We start from the raw sequence: 14,079 nt of genomic DNA on the forward strand, positions 1-14,079 counted from the left end.
TAGGATCGAATCCATTTGTTATAAATACTTCAACTACAAAAATTTCGTATAGTTTAGCTTCTCCTAGCCTATTATGTTTTACAAGGAAAAAAAATGGCGCTTCGTTGTAAAATGTACGCTTACAATATGTTTAAATCGATTACTTTAACTCAACACACAAAAAAAATGGTTAGGGCGTTTCCTGTCATTCTTCTATGATTAAAGCATTTCACAGAAGACCGACGAAAGATTCTTACAAGAAATCTTCGCATGAACTTCGTTGCTGTAATATACTATTCCACTTGATAAAACTAAAATATAAAACAAAATTAAAATTGAACATTGAAAAAATGTAATAATGAATATAATGGTAAATATATTCTAAGATAATAACGAGAATGTCAAGTGAACATTGCCATTTGATTATGATAATTGTTCTTCTGATTAAGGTGCAATGAATGTAACAACCCTGGGATATCGCTAACAGAAATATCCTATTTAATGTCCATCAGAAAAAAAAGAACAAAAACACCGGTCTTGACAGTATTTTAGATAAAAAAATCAATAATTTTGTTAAATTACAGAACAAAAGAAAAAAATTTTTAGAAGAAAGGAAGGCAATAAGATCAGGTATGCAAAATATAGTAAAAAATCAAAAATTAAATTAAAAAAATAAAATAATAAATTATTGTTTTTCATGTAACAAAACGTATGTAGTGTGTAAACATTGAAATTCACAAGTTTTTCATTAATATTATTAAAATATATGTATTACTTTCACTGAAGTTATATTTCAATCATTGTTTCTTATGTCCCGAGTCGTGTTTTAACAATGCATCCAACAGAATGAATTGAGAGATCTTCTATAGTTATTATATGACTGAAGTCGTCTACTCTCTCCGATTCATGAGGAGACTTCCATGAATCGTACCAGAATTTGTCAAAATTTTAAATTCTTTACCTTCCGAGATGAGGACAATTTCTCCCCTATTTACTAGATAAGATAATCAAATTTTGGGTACAAAACATTAAACAAACTAAAAGATAAGCGTTTTGATGTTGCTAGCAGTAAGAAATGTCAAATTTTCCGATACTGTATATCAGGTGTTTGCAAACCGCTATACTACAATTACACATACATGGTATACTGTTTGAATTAATAAATACACGCACAGACATATATACAGCGTTCTTATAGCGTTACATAATTTTGTATAGGCCTTAGTAAGTAATATTACTCTGCGTTACAAAACGTGGGAGATAGTAAAAATCGTAACAAATATCGGTACATAAAGCTCCCAGTCTACCTTTTCTTTCCTACTCTTTCCGCCCTGTGGGCATTGAAAACACTTTTTTAATCAAGCCTATCACGGGTTAGGCCAGGCCCACAATAGAGATGGCCGGATGAAGAAAGGCGGACCTTAAGTATTCAGGACAGATCACCCATTAAAACTACTATATTTACGACTAGGAACGATCCGGATTCCTCAAGTTGGTAGGGTATAAGCACAACATCTGGCGTACTTTGTAGCCTATTGGCTGTTAATTTTATCCATTATTGATTTTTGCGAAATAACAGTTTTAAAAAATCCAGACACGAGTTATGTAACTTTCCCGGCAACAACAATTAAAAATGCGTTAAAAACTTTTTATATAATTAATTATTATAAAATGGCAAAAGGCTTAGTTTTGACGATAGATATGTATTTTATTGCTAATAACGAGTATAACCTTCTTTAAGTCCAACCCCATTCGAGATATGACACATGATCTTTCCACTAGTTTCTCTAACGGGATACAGGGATCCCGGCTGTTTTTTAACCCGGGAAATCTCGCAAATTTCTTAAAAGTTCACTTTTTTCTTATTTTGTGTTATGGTTGAAGAAATTTTGCAAATAGGAAGTATAATTAATTCATAAACTGTCAGAATACATTTACATTTATTAATTTTAAGCCTGCTTATTAGTTTTTTAAATTTTCGCTTGTTATGGCATGTCGCAGATTTTTTTTTTTTTTTTTAACTCTTTCCGCCCTGTGGGCACTAAGAGGGCCTCTTTTAGTAGGCCCATTATGGGTTCGGCCAGGCCCACAATGGGGCGACCGGGTGGTGAGGGACGGGGCCAGATTGTCAATAATCAATATGTAGCCTATTTGTGTTGTGACAAAACTCTGAAAATTCTTTACTTGCCAGAACCTGTAATATCTTAAATAATTGTGCTTATGCTGTCTTAATTTTTAACCATGCCCAGTAGCTTCAATAACTGCATTATGCCAGATTGTGCAAATTGGGCAAGAATACGAACGAGCATAAAGTCTACGAACATTTTTTTCATAAACCTGATTATTAAAGACAAACGAACTGCCGAATTATCGGGCTATAAACTTGACGCCGTTATTAAAGCAGCCGAGGTAGACGAATTGAAAATACTAGACAGAAAAAGAAGTATTGCAACGCAGTTCGAAAACGAACTAGAAACTTCGAGGCTACGGGTGAAAAAACACATAACATCTGTCTTCTCTTAAATGCATTAAAAACTATTCCACTTACATCAATTGAATTGGAAAGGACATTTTCAGTAGCAGAACTTTTCATTACTAAAATAAGAATCAGATTGAGTGATCGGAGTATTGATCATCTTTACTTTTTAATATCTTATTATAAAAATTTACAATAATATTTTGTATTGTTTTATTTAAAAATCCAAAATTACCTTCTAAGTTAGAAGTTTCATTTAAGTTCATTTTTTTCTTTAAATTTTCAATTCAATTCAAAGGCTTTTTTTCGTAAGGCAGTTTTCAACAAACTTTAATAAAATGTTTTTCTATTTGTAAAAATTTCTACGTAATGCAAAGGTAATTTTTTAATACATATTTTACACAGCTTTATTAATATTATTATTTTGAAGGTTGCAGGTTATATTGAATTACATAAAAACTGAAAAATAATTATATTATTCGATTTCAAGATATACAGTATTTTATATCTTAAAAATAATTAATTATATTCCGGAATTTCCCGAAATCCCGGAAAACAGATCATTTTTTCTCGAAATCCCGGAACAAGCAAAGGACCGGGAAATGAGAAACCCTACTCTCCACCCATCGACTTTTAACCACCAAAGACGCATCAGTGGCCAAGCAGTCTTCGTTCCCTGAACACTGGGAGTTCGATCGTGGGTTCGGCCTCGCTCGGATGGGCTTTTTTTTTTTAAACTCTTTCCGCCCTGTGGGCACTAAGAGGGCCTCTTTTAGTAGGCCCATTATGGGTTCGGCCAGGCCCACAATGGGACGACCGGGTGGTGAGAGACGGGGCCCGACATATCCGAACGGACCACCCCCGAAAAATTCCTGGGGATTTTCGACCCGCTCGGATTCGATCCCGGGATCCCCCAGAGCGGTAGGCTGCCACCTTTACCGCTTGGCCATCCGGCCCCAACGCTCGGATGGGCTGGCCACGTGGAGTTTTACGGGTTTTCTCCACGTCTGTAACGCCTAAATAGGGGCCAGCTTTCCTTAAAAAGACCTCCCGGAAGGCACCCCCCAGGCAGATCTCCTAAGTGTTGCGTTTCCATAACTAAACAAACAAACAAATAAACATTAACCACCAAAATTTAATAGCATCAATCCTCCTAATATACAAACCTCCCTACAAAATTTCAGAAATTTTCACGAAAAGCATAGAAGTTAATTAAGCATGAAGGTAGATCAACAAAATCGTTTCCCCAAGCTCTCGACGCTCTGAAAGCAACGTTAACAAGATTTACGAGGAAACGCTCGGTTAATGGGAAGAGTGGTAATAGTTTTGGCAGGAGACTTTCGTCAAACATTAGCTGTTATTCCTAAATCAACACCTGCCGATGAGCTTAATGCCTGCCTAATGGCATCATCACTGTGTAATCATGTTAAAAAGTTATGCCTTTCAACGAACATGATGGTCCATCTATTGGGAAACAGAGAATTTTGCTTAGCAACTTTCGCATCTTGGTGATGGCAAATTCACTGAAGATCCGGATACTAGTTTGATAACACTTACTAGGGATTTCTACCAGCTATTGTCATCACCCAGATATTTGGTTTAAACGTCTTCGAAAATATATTGCGCAACTAATTAAATCACAAATGGATATACGAGAAAGTAACATTGGCATATAAAAACAAATGCATTGCCGAACTGAATTTGCATATCAAAGCACAACTTTCAGGAATTTGCACAACGTACAAATACATTGATTCCGTTTTGGAGGCAGATCAGGCAGCAATGTACTCGGTGGAGTTTTTAAACTCCTTGGAACCAGCTGGACTACCACCTCATAACCTAGATCTAAAGGTTGGAGCACCAGTAATGCTTTCGCAAAATTTGGTTCTACTAATTATGCAATGAGGCGAGAATGTTCGTAAAGTTTAAAAAAAAAAAAAAATTGTCATAATTTTTTTTAAAACTTTTTCCACCCCGTGGACACTAAGAGGGCCTCTTTTAGCAAGCCCATTATGGGTTCGGCCAGGCCTACATTGGGGCGGCCGGGTGGTGAGGGACGAGGCCCGACATTTCCGAACAGACCACTCCCCGAAAAATTCCTGAGGATTTTTGATCCGTCCGCAACCTTGGTAGGCTGCAACCTTGACCACTCGGCCATCCGGCCGTCTAAATGTATGTCGAATGTCATCGAGGCAAAAATATTAACAGGAAGTGCAGCGAGAAATATGTTAATTCCAAGAATACCATTAATTTCCATGGATATGCCATTTCAGTTTAAGCGGCTGCAATTTCCAGTCAGATAAGCCTTTGCGATGACTATAAACAAAACGCAAAGGCAATCATTAAAAGTTGTTGCTGTGAAAATTGGAAAGACTATGGCCAACTAACTATACGTGGTTTGCTCTAGAGTAGGAAGTCCTGAAAAATTATTTGTATATGCACTAGCGGGGGGAGTATTGTTTCTCAAAAAGCTCTATAAAATTAACAAGCGCTTAGCTGTAATAGTCGATTATGTATAAGTTTTTTAAGAAATGAAATAAAACTATATTCAAAATTATATATAAAGCTTTTATTTTTGTCCTATTTTACTCGAGCTACGTATCAGCACTAATGTGTATAAATATTATGTATGTAAAAATATCACTTCCTAATAAAAAATAACTTTTTTTTCCTTTTGCTTTATGAGTAGAAGTATCTATTTGAAAAATGTACCTATTCGAATTTTGCAACCTGGCCCGCCGAACCTGATTTTTTTACGATCTGGCTCTTTCCTAGACGAGTGCAAATTATTTACCAACTTCAGGCAGAAAATATTGCATGACAAGAAGACTGCGGATACCGGCATAACAAAAATTAGCGACTGCATACAGTTTGGAGCAAGTAAAATTAAGATATACACACTACAAAAAATTTTTCGGGAATATTTAAAATACTACGACTACTAGGAGAAGCTCTATTAATCATCTTACCTTGACGGACGAGCGGGGCGATATACAGTAATACCCCGACTTACGCGAACCCGGAGTTACGCGATTTTCAAATCTCGGCGATTCGTCTTTTGTTTGAGCGTCACGCAACTCTTGATTACTCACTCCCCCCACACTATTGTTCAGCTTACATGTTCGGACATGTCGCACAGAATCGACGCATAGCTACAATCTATTTTGTGTTATTTATTTCTGTGTTTGTTATATCTACGGAGACTTCAGAGACTCTACTATGTCATCCAAACGAAGTAGAACTGATTCTTCTGCATCAAACAAGAAAAGAAAAACTTTATCTTTGAAATGTAAAGTTAACATTATTAAAGACTCCAATACAAAAATGAAAATTTCTGAATTGGCAAAGAAATTTGAGCTACCGGAATTGACGGTCAGAACAATTATAAAAGGTAAAGAAAGAATTCTCGAAGCTGCGAAAACTTGACAGAAGGCCTCAGTTCAATTGAAAAGGGGTTACAAATTTTAGAAAATATAGACTCCAACGAAGAGCGCATTTCTTCTACAAAACGAGAAATAAAAAAATTATTAGCACGCTACGAGGAAATTTTGCGGGGGAAAAAAATCTTTGAGCCGTCAGACGAATTTGTTAGATTTGACAGCCTTCTACATCAAAATAACTTCAGTTTACGATTTTTTAATAATATAATTTGTTATACATATGTATTATCTAAGATTTTATTAAACATTTTTTTATAAATTATTGTTTTCTTTAGTTTCCGGCCCCAATTAAAAATAATTTGTATGTATTTATATGCGAAATTATACCCCGACTTACGCGAATTCGACTTACGTGGTTATCGCTCGATCCCACCTATCGCGTAAGTTCGGGGTATTACTGTACTTATGTAACTAAAGCAACAACAACAACAGGCAAACAGGATTCCACCGTAGGGTCCTGTACCTATGGTGGAATCCTGTTTGCCTGTTGTTATTGTGTTATCTACTCCCAAGGATTCCAAAGCTCTAAGATGAGCTTCTACCTTATCGAATACTTTATCTATAGGTAATCTGTCCCTTCCAGTTGCACTTACATTTGAGATTATTATCTGAAGTAACTCTCTCTTGGACTAAGACTTCCACCAACAGGTCCTTCTCAGAATGCTGTTCAATAGCTCCCCCGCCTTTACGTAATAGAGTAACGTTCGACGCGTTCTAGGGCACGTGACCTAGGTAGCATACATTGGTCTAGATATTGGAATTTGTCAGGATTATCCAACTCGTCATCATCTACGTGGATTCTTTTAAACTGCGACCAAAAAGCCAGCCAATTCCTGAATTCCCCATCAAATTTATTTATTTATAGTTTTGGGAGTTTATAACTTCGTGCCTTAGACGCCATATTTGACGGGTTCGTTTCACTTCTATTGTTAGCTTTCATACCTCTCAGCTTCTCATTAAGAATTCCACTATCCAGTTCAAATTTACGAATTTAATCCTTTAATATATTGACAGTTTTCGTAAACGAAACTCTTAAAGCCATTCGCAGTATCTTAAGCTTCTCCATTTCGAATATATTTTCGAATTTGACTACAATCCTGTCGCGGACAACAATTTTATGTCGTTAAACACAAAAGTCATAATTCCAACCGCGCAAAAAGGGAGGAGAAAACGCCTTCACAAGGCGTTTACAAAATTGAAAAATTAATTTTTTGATATCCACCTGATACACTATCCGATACACTATCATTTATCTGTGTGTGATTAAACTATAATCACACACAGATAAATGATAGTTCAATAATTCTTTTTTGTGTTTGTAATTTTATATTTCGATGTTCTAATTAAAACTATTTGATTTAAAATTAAAAATAAAAATTTAATTAACAAAAATTACAAAATTTTTTTTGCATATTTTCTTACTAAACAACTGACACGTATTTTATTCTGTTGGAAAACTATCGCGAATATTAATTATATAGGTCCGATTTTCGCATTAAAAACGTACGAAAATTTTCTTTTAAAATATGCGAGATAATGAAAATATAAAAAAGAAATTGTTAATTTATTTACAAAATAATTTTCGAAATAATATACCATTACCACATCGTCTACCCGGCATAGGCGATACAGCAATAGCATCTTTAGTGACATCCATTTATCGGTAATCACCTGTGGCCAAGATACAACGTAACCACGGCAGTCAAGATTGCCGTGGTTACAAATGTATATAAAAATGTTGACAAGTTAAAACTGAAACCCAATTCGGCGCCTTGTAGACATAATAAGGCAAAAGTGTTGCAATTTTCTATCATTTAAAATAAAGCGTTCCATAAAAGTCGATATTTCTTTCCATGATTTTTCCTTTCCTATTATTGTTCTTCTCTTCTTCTTGTATTGTTTCTACTTATTTTCGTGAAAATAAGTAGAAACTATTCTCTTCTTCGAAATCTTCAGGTCGCATACGGCTCTTTTCTGATATACTTCATAAAGAAGTCATGTCCATCGTAGTCAGAAACTTGGTTATGCACTGGTTAATCGATTTCTTTGCTTTTCATTTAGAAAATTCTAGAGCTGGCACGTTCCGGTACATGTTTCCAGAGCCGGAACGCGTTCGGGCTCTGGAAACATGTACCGGAACGGGCCAATATGCCATTCATTACTTGTCATCAACATGAAAACATGTTTACGTGATCTAGGTTTAGTTTTTTCTCGTAATCAATACATATATTAATAATATAGTTTAAAACACATTTTAGCAGATATAATTAATGATTCAAGTGCACGCACTATGAAATGACTTCTAGTCCATTCAATACATGCACAAAATTATAATTGAAAATGCTCGGGACTCCTCCATCAACTGAATCCGGATGTCTGTAAGTTTGCACACAAAAAAAGTACAACAAATACTATTCAGAAAGTTAATTATATATTTATTTATTTATTTTATAGAATATTTTTTTCGATTGAACTACAATTTAGGAATACTGTACATAGATTTTATTTTATTTTTGCACAAACTATTTGTTAATGATATATCGCTTATTCATATAAGCCTACTATATAGTGCATTGCGTTAGTTTATTGTGATGGAAATGTCTAGATTTGAATGTAATTCAAACCTCCATAATTCATCGTGAGTACTACGGGGCATGATTGCTATCCCACACGCATACAGATCAAATCTTGTAATGTAATCATAGTTTAAATGTACTAGTACCCTGTGATCACTAATCATTCAATCCAGGGGGCATCAAATGCATCGACATAACAGAAGGGAGCTCGGAGATTATGTGGCATTTTTAAATCCAAATACTGTATTTACAAAGATTTAAACACATTTTACAGATTTAAAATATTATCTTTGAATTTAAAATAAACTTTCAATTAAAGCTTTTTGTCTCAAAATGTATTCACATTAGTATTCCTCAAACATTTAATACGTGAAGATATATTGTATGTGCAGACTTACCACGCTGTTATTAGGAACATCGCAATGACGTTTTGATGTTTGACAAGCAACTTCTATTACTGGTATGCATTTCGGTCATGACGACCCTCTTCAGCCGTACAGGTACTACTATACAAATCCATAAAAATGTTACCCATTATACATTGCTACGCAACGTCGAATATAACCGTGTAATTAATATTAGAGAAACAACACTAGATATCCATAAACACTGACTAACTCGTTCCATTATGGTAACATTACGCCAGATCTGTATAATAGATCTGCTGCAATTTTACCATTATATTCGTGTACGACTGAAGAGGGTCTTCGTGACCGAAATGCATAACAATAATAAAAGTTGCTTATCAAACATCAAAGTGTCATTGTTATGTTCGTAATAACAGTATGATAAATCTCCATATATATATATATATATATATCTTCACGAATTAAGTGTATGAGGAATCCTAAATAAATATAAATAAATTCTCTAAAAGGTATTTAAAAACATTTTTAAGACTATATTTCATCTACACGTAAACACGGATAATGCCTCACTTTTACTCAACTTAATTATTAACTGAATATTATTTTCATTTTTAATTAATTATTTTATTAACCCAGATTTTTCGTTAAATAATATACTAATTATTCAGAATAGATTTGCATTTCTTAATTAAAATAACGAAAAATAATCTGGTATTGTTAAGGTTATGCCACTGGGTGATGAGTAAAGGTGTCTCAACACATTTGAAATTTGCTATGAATCAATAAAAAGAATAAAGTAAAATAATTTTTAGAATCAAATTTCAACAATTCTCGTCAATCATAGATATAATATTAAAATTTTTAATTTTTAAATTCCTGGAAGGTTAAATTACAAATAACCTTTACGTGGAATTTCAGTTTAATTAAAAATTTTTGTTTTCACTTTTCAAAAGTTCTAAAATAAACTTCCAAGATATTTAAAATTAAAAAAAAAAATTGATTAAAGTAGAATAAATTTTGAATAATACGATCAATATAGTTAATTCTCTTTTAATCGAAATATTAAAAAGAAATTAATTATTCTGATTGAAAAAATATGTAGCATTTTTTTGTGAAAAGTTAAAATGAAATTTTAAATATTTAAATATTTTAGAGTTCTCAACCGGTTTACAACGACACCCCCTTCCCCATAGGGTTTTTTTTATACTCTTTCCGCCGTGTGGAGACAAAAGAGCTTTTTTTAGACCCATCGTGGGTTCAGCCAAGCCAATAATGGGGTAGCCGAATGGTGAAGGACAGACCCGAAAAATTTCTGGGGTTTCCGACATTCAAGATACGATTCCGTTCTTTCGGAGTAGTAAACTGGCCCTTAACCGCCTCGGCCATCCAGCCGGCATCATAGAGATATTTCAAATAATTTCAAAAAATAAATTTAAAAATTTTAATCGTTTCTTCACTTTTTAATATTATGATACAAATAATAATAATTTTTACATAAAAAAAATTAGATCTTTAGGATTATTATTTTTTTGTTGTTTATTCATATAACAGCATGTTTGATGGGCACTCGGCTTGTTGGTGTGCTACGAACAATTACGATTGTTCCACTAGATCAAAAAGATTGATAAGTACTGATAGAATATAATAAAATTTACTTTTTACTAACAATATTTCTTGGTATTGGTACAGAGAATTTTAATCAATTTGCTGATAATGTAAAATTAATAAATAATATTTAATTAAATAAACTGACATAGTTTATGATTTACAATAAGCCAATATTGTCACTAGTTTTTTTGCAAAACGTTTAAATCTATTCAAAGGAAAAGGTTTTTTTGATATAAGACAACGCACACATGGGCAATCTGCCACGATTGAATACCACCTTCCAGAGGACTTTCAATGTGAAACTAGTCCATATTTAGACTAGAAACGTGAAGAAAACTCGGAAAATTCCACTTAGCCAGCCCGTTGGTGAGGCTTAAACCCACGACTGGTGTTATCTACTCGTCCATTGGTGGTCCCAGTTGAAAGGAAAACTAAACATAAAGGAATGACTCAAATAAATTCCCACCAAGGGGATTAATTCAAGTCCTTCCTTTCTCCAATCTAATCCTGAAAAATGCCTCAAATTTAATATAATTAATATAAAATATTGCATAATTTTTAATTAGAATATTCGACGTTGTAAAATACTATATATGGCTTCTTCCATTCAATTGAATCAACGCTCTAAGTTCGTCAAAAATAACAATTTTATGAAAGAAATTTTTATCCCAAATTATCAATAAATTGATCAGAGTGATGTATCACGAAATAATTCGAGAAAGGAAACTTTGAACTCAATGTTCAGGCAGTCACGCATTTTCCTAGTGATCACATTATAAGCATTATTATGTTGTTTCAACTTGATTAATTCCAATCTTCCTATGAATTGATAACATTATATAATTATAATTTATAAATCAGATCAAATCCAGATTAGCAAAAATAAAGTAGGACTTTTTCCTGCTATTAAATACAAGAGTATAGATTTAATAGTTCCTCTTAATCTATGAGAATAATGTTTCTCCTCTCACGAAATGTTTTATATTTCTAATGATCAATGATTAAAATATGAAGGAAACATGTGATATTAAAACAAATCAATACGATAACAAATGCAATTATTCGTTTACAAAAAGTATGCCATAAAATAAGTTGTTATGGCATTGCATAATGTATGTATTTAATTTAAAAAATTCATAAAATATCATAACTAATAAATTGTAACTTATGGTACACTTATGATAATGATTTAGGAACGAATGACACTAAAAATTCCTCAAATATATTTTATTACGTGTAAGATCGTGTACAAATCTGTATTTCTGAATAAAGTTCATTCGAATAAATATTAAACTATTTTAAATATATTTTAATATTTATTTATGTATAGATTCATTGAGTGTATATTAATTTCAGTTTTAAGAAGAAAAGAATCAACAGATGGTCAATGGCGGTCACACATGCATTGAACACAGACTTTAAGTCTGGAGAAAGTCGCTGGAAATTTACAACGGTCTAGTGAGACGTATAAAAGTTTATGGGTCGTATTCGTAAGCATTCAATTAGCAGTCAACATCGATTTCTATTTGACCTCAGGTGGCTGACAAAATGGTTGACGAATGGACTTTGTCGTTAGTCTTAACACCGATGAACTGGTAGGGTGTCTCTCTTTCAGGTGGACTTTTGTACAAGTAGAGGAAGTCGAACCCTGCAGGGATGGAAGTCACCTGAAGGAAATGATTTATGGCTCAATAAGGAACATTTCCACCCACAACGAAGTTTGTAGAACAGAAGTAACAGATGTTGAGGAGGCTTTGTGGAAGATGAAGCGATCAAGGCTTTGTCATCAATATACAGCTTAAATTTGTCACCAAGCGGCATTCGTATTGGTAAACTTAACAACAAATCTTTAAAATTAAAGAGATTTATTAAATCAATCATTATTATTTCAATATTTTCTCCATTCAAAGTAACAAAGTTAAATCAACTTTATCGAAATTAAGTAAATTTCGTTCATTTAAATTTAAATTTCATATTGTATTTGTTATTATTTAAATATATTTCATGGCACATCTTGTTTATTAAATTTTAAATTAATTATTCATTTTAAAATTTTAATGTTTTCGGTATTTAATTATTAAAAAAATATAAATTTTTAATCATTTCAAAAAAATATAATAAATAAGACATTTAAATTGAAATTTTTTCATATTTTATTACAATTTTCATATTAATAAATGCAATTTACTCAAACTGAAGTAAAAAAATTTTGCTATCGATACTAATTTAATAGTTTAAATTTTACACGACAGATGGCGCCAGCATAATAAATTTTAATACCTACAATGGTAATAACTTCAGAAAGTTAAGAATCTTACTTTTTAAATTGACTTTTTTTTGTTAAAAACGAAAATAATTTTTGTATCACGAAAAGAGTTAAATTTTTTTAATATACTTAACACTTTATAATAGCTATAATTTGTCTTAATTAACATGAAAGACGTCGGGGTTATGTAGTTTCTGTAGAGTGAAGTGTTAAAAAGTTATTCTTATTTTTTAAATAAAATAAAAAGAAAACTTCGAGTTTTCGTAAACAAAACTATAATTCTTCTTATCGATAATTGCGTGGCATATGAATGAATACCAATCAAACCAATTAATATTAGAAGCTTTAAAGTTTTTAAGTGTCGATTTACATCAGCAATTCATAAAGTAGCGCCAACCGCATAAGTCACTTGATAAGCAGAATCGTTCACGTTTAATGAGGGAAATTCCTTGGCACATTCCCAAGGGTGCAGCCAAGAAATTTTCACACAATTTTCTCTTTGCATTTCTTTTTATCCCGCAGTGGAACATTCGCAATACAACGTTAAGTACTCGAGATATGCGCTATTATTTTCGTGTTTAAAATTTATACAACACAATTTTATATTCCTAAGTAGATTTAATATAAAATTATCGGTCCTTTAAGTGCAGTTTATTCGGCTTTATTCACTATTTGATGTAGTTTAGTGTTATTTGCCGGCACTTTTTCCGAAAAATACTCCTGAAAATAAGGGTGCGACTTATACGCCGGTAAATACGATATTTTGCTTAATAACTAAAATTCATTTATTTTTTTATTTTTTATTTTTACAACAAATAAATTATAAGATCCGATAGGATTTCTTCTACAGCACTCTTATTCAGATAAGATATAACACTGATATGCAATAGATGAAAACCTATTCTGTTTACTTAAAGATTTACTGACTAACTCTTCCAGATTAGACAGTTAAGGTGATTAAACACTTTATAGATAACTACTATGTAAATTTAAGCTTTTTTTTAATCTTAAAATTAATTTTAAGCCCCAAAAAATTGCGTTATTTAATTAAATTTAACTCGATAATGCATTTTTTTTAAACATCTTATACTTGATAACTTTCTTGACTCTATTATATATGATCTTTTTAAGATTCTGTAAGTATTTTTTTTTAATTATTGTGTAAATCGATATTATTTTTTTATCGTTGATATCTTCAACAGTTTAATATAATTTGAGAAATAATACTATAGGCCCTGTAACTACTACGTCCTCGGAACAAAGTGTAACTTTAATAACAATATTTAAAATGTTAAATTATTTAATAATACGTTGCGTTTCGTAACAAATGTTGAATGTTTTGTACGTTGTTCCTTATAATCTTTCA

This window comes from Centruroides vittatus, unplaced genomic scaffold (genome assembly GCF_030686945.1).
Source record: "Centruroides vittatus isolate TY-2023 unplaced genomic scaffold, ASM3068694v2 contig_976, whole genome shotgun sequence".
NCBI classification, from domain to species: domain Eukaryota; kingdom Metazoa; phylum Arthropoda; class Arachnida; order Scorpiones; family Buthidae; genus Centruroides; species Centruroides vittatus.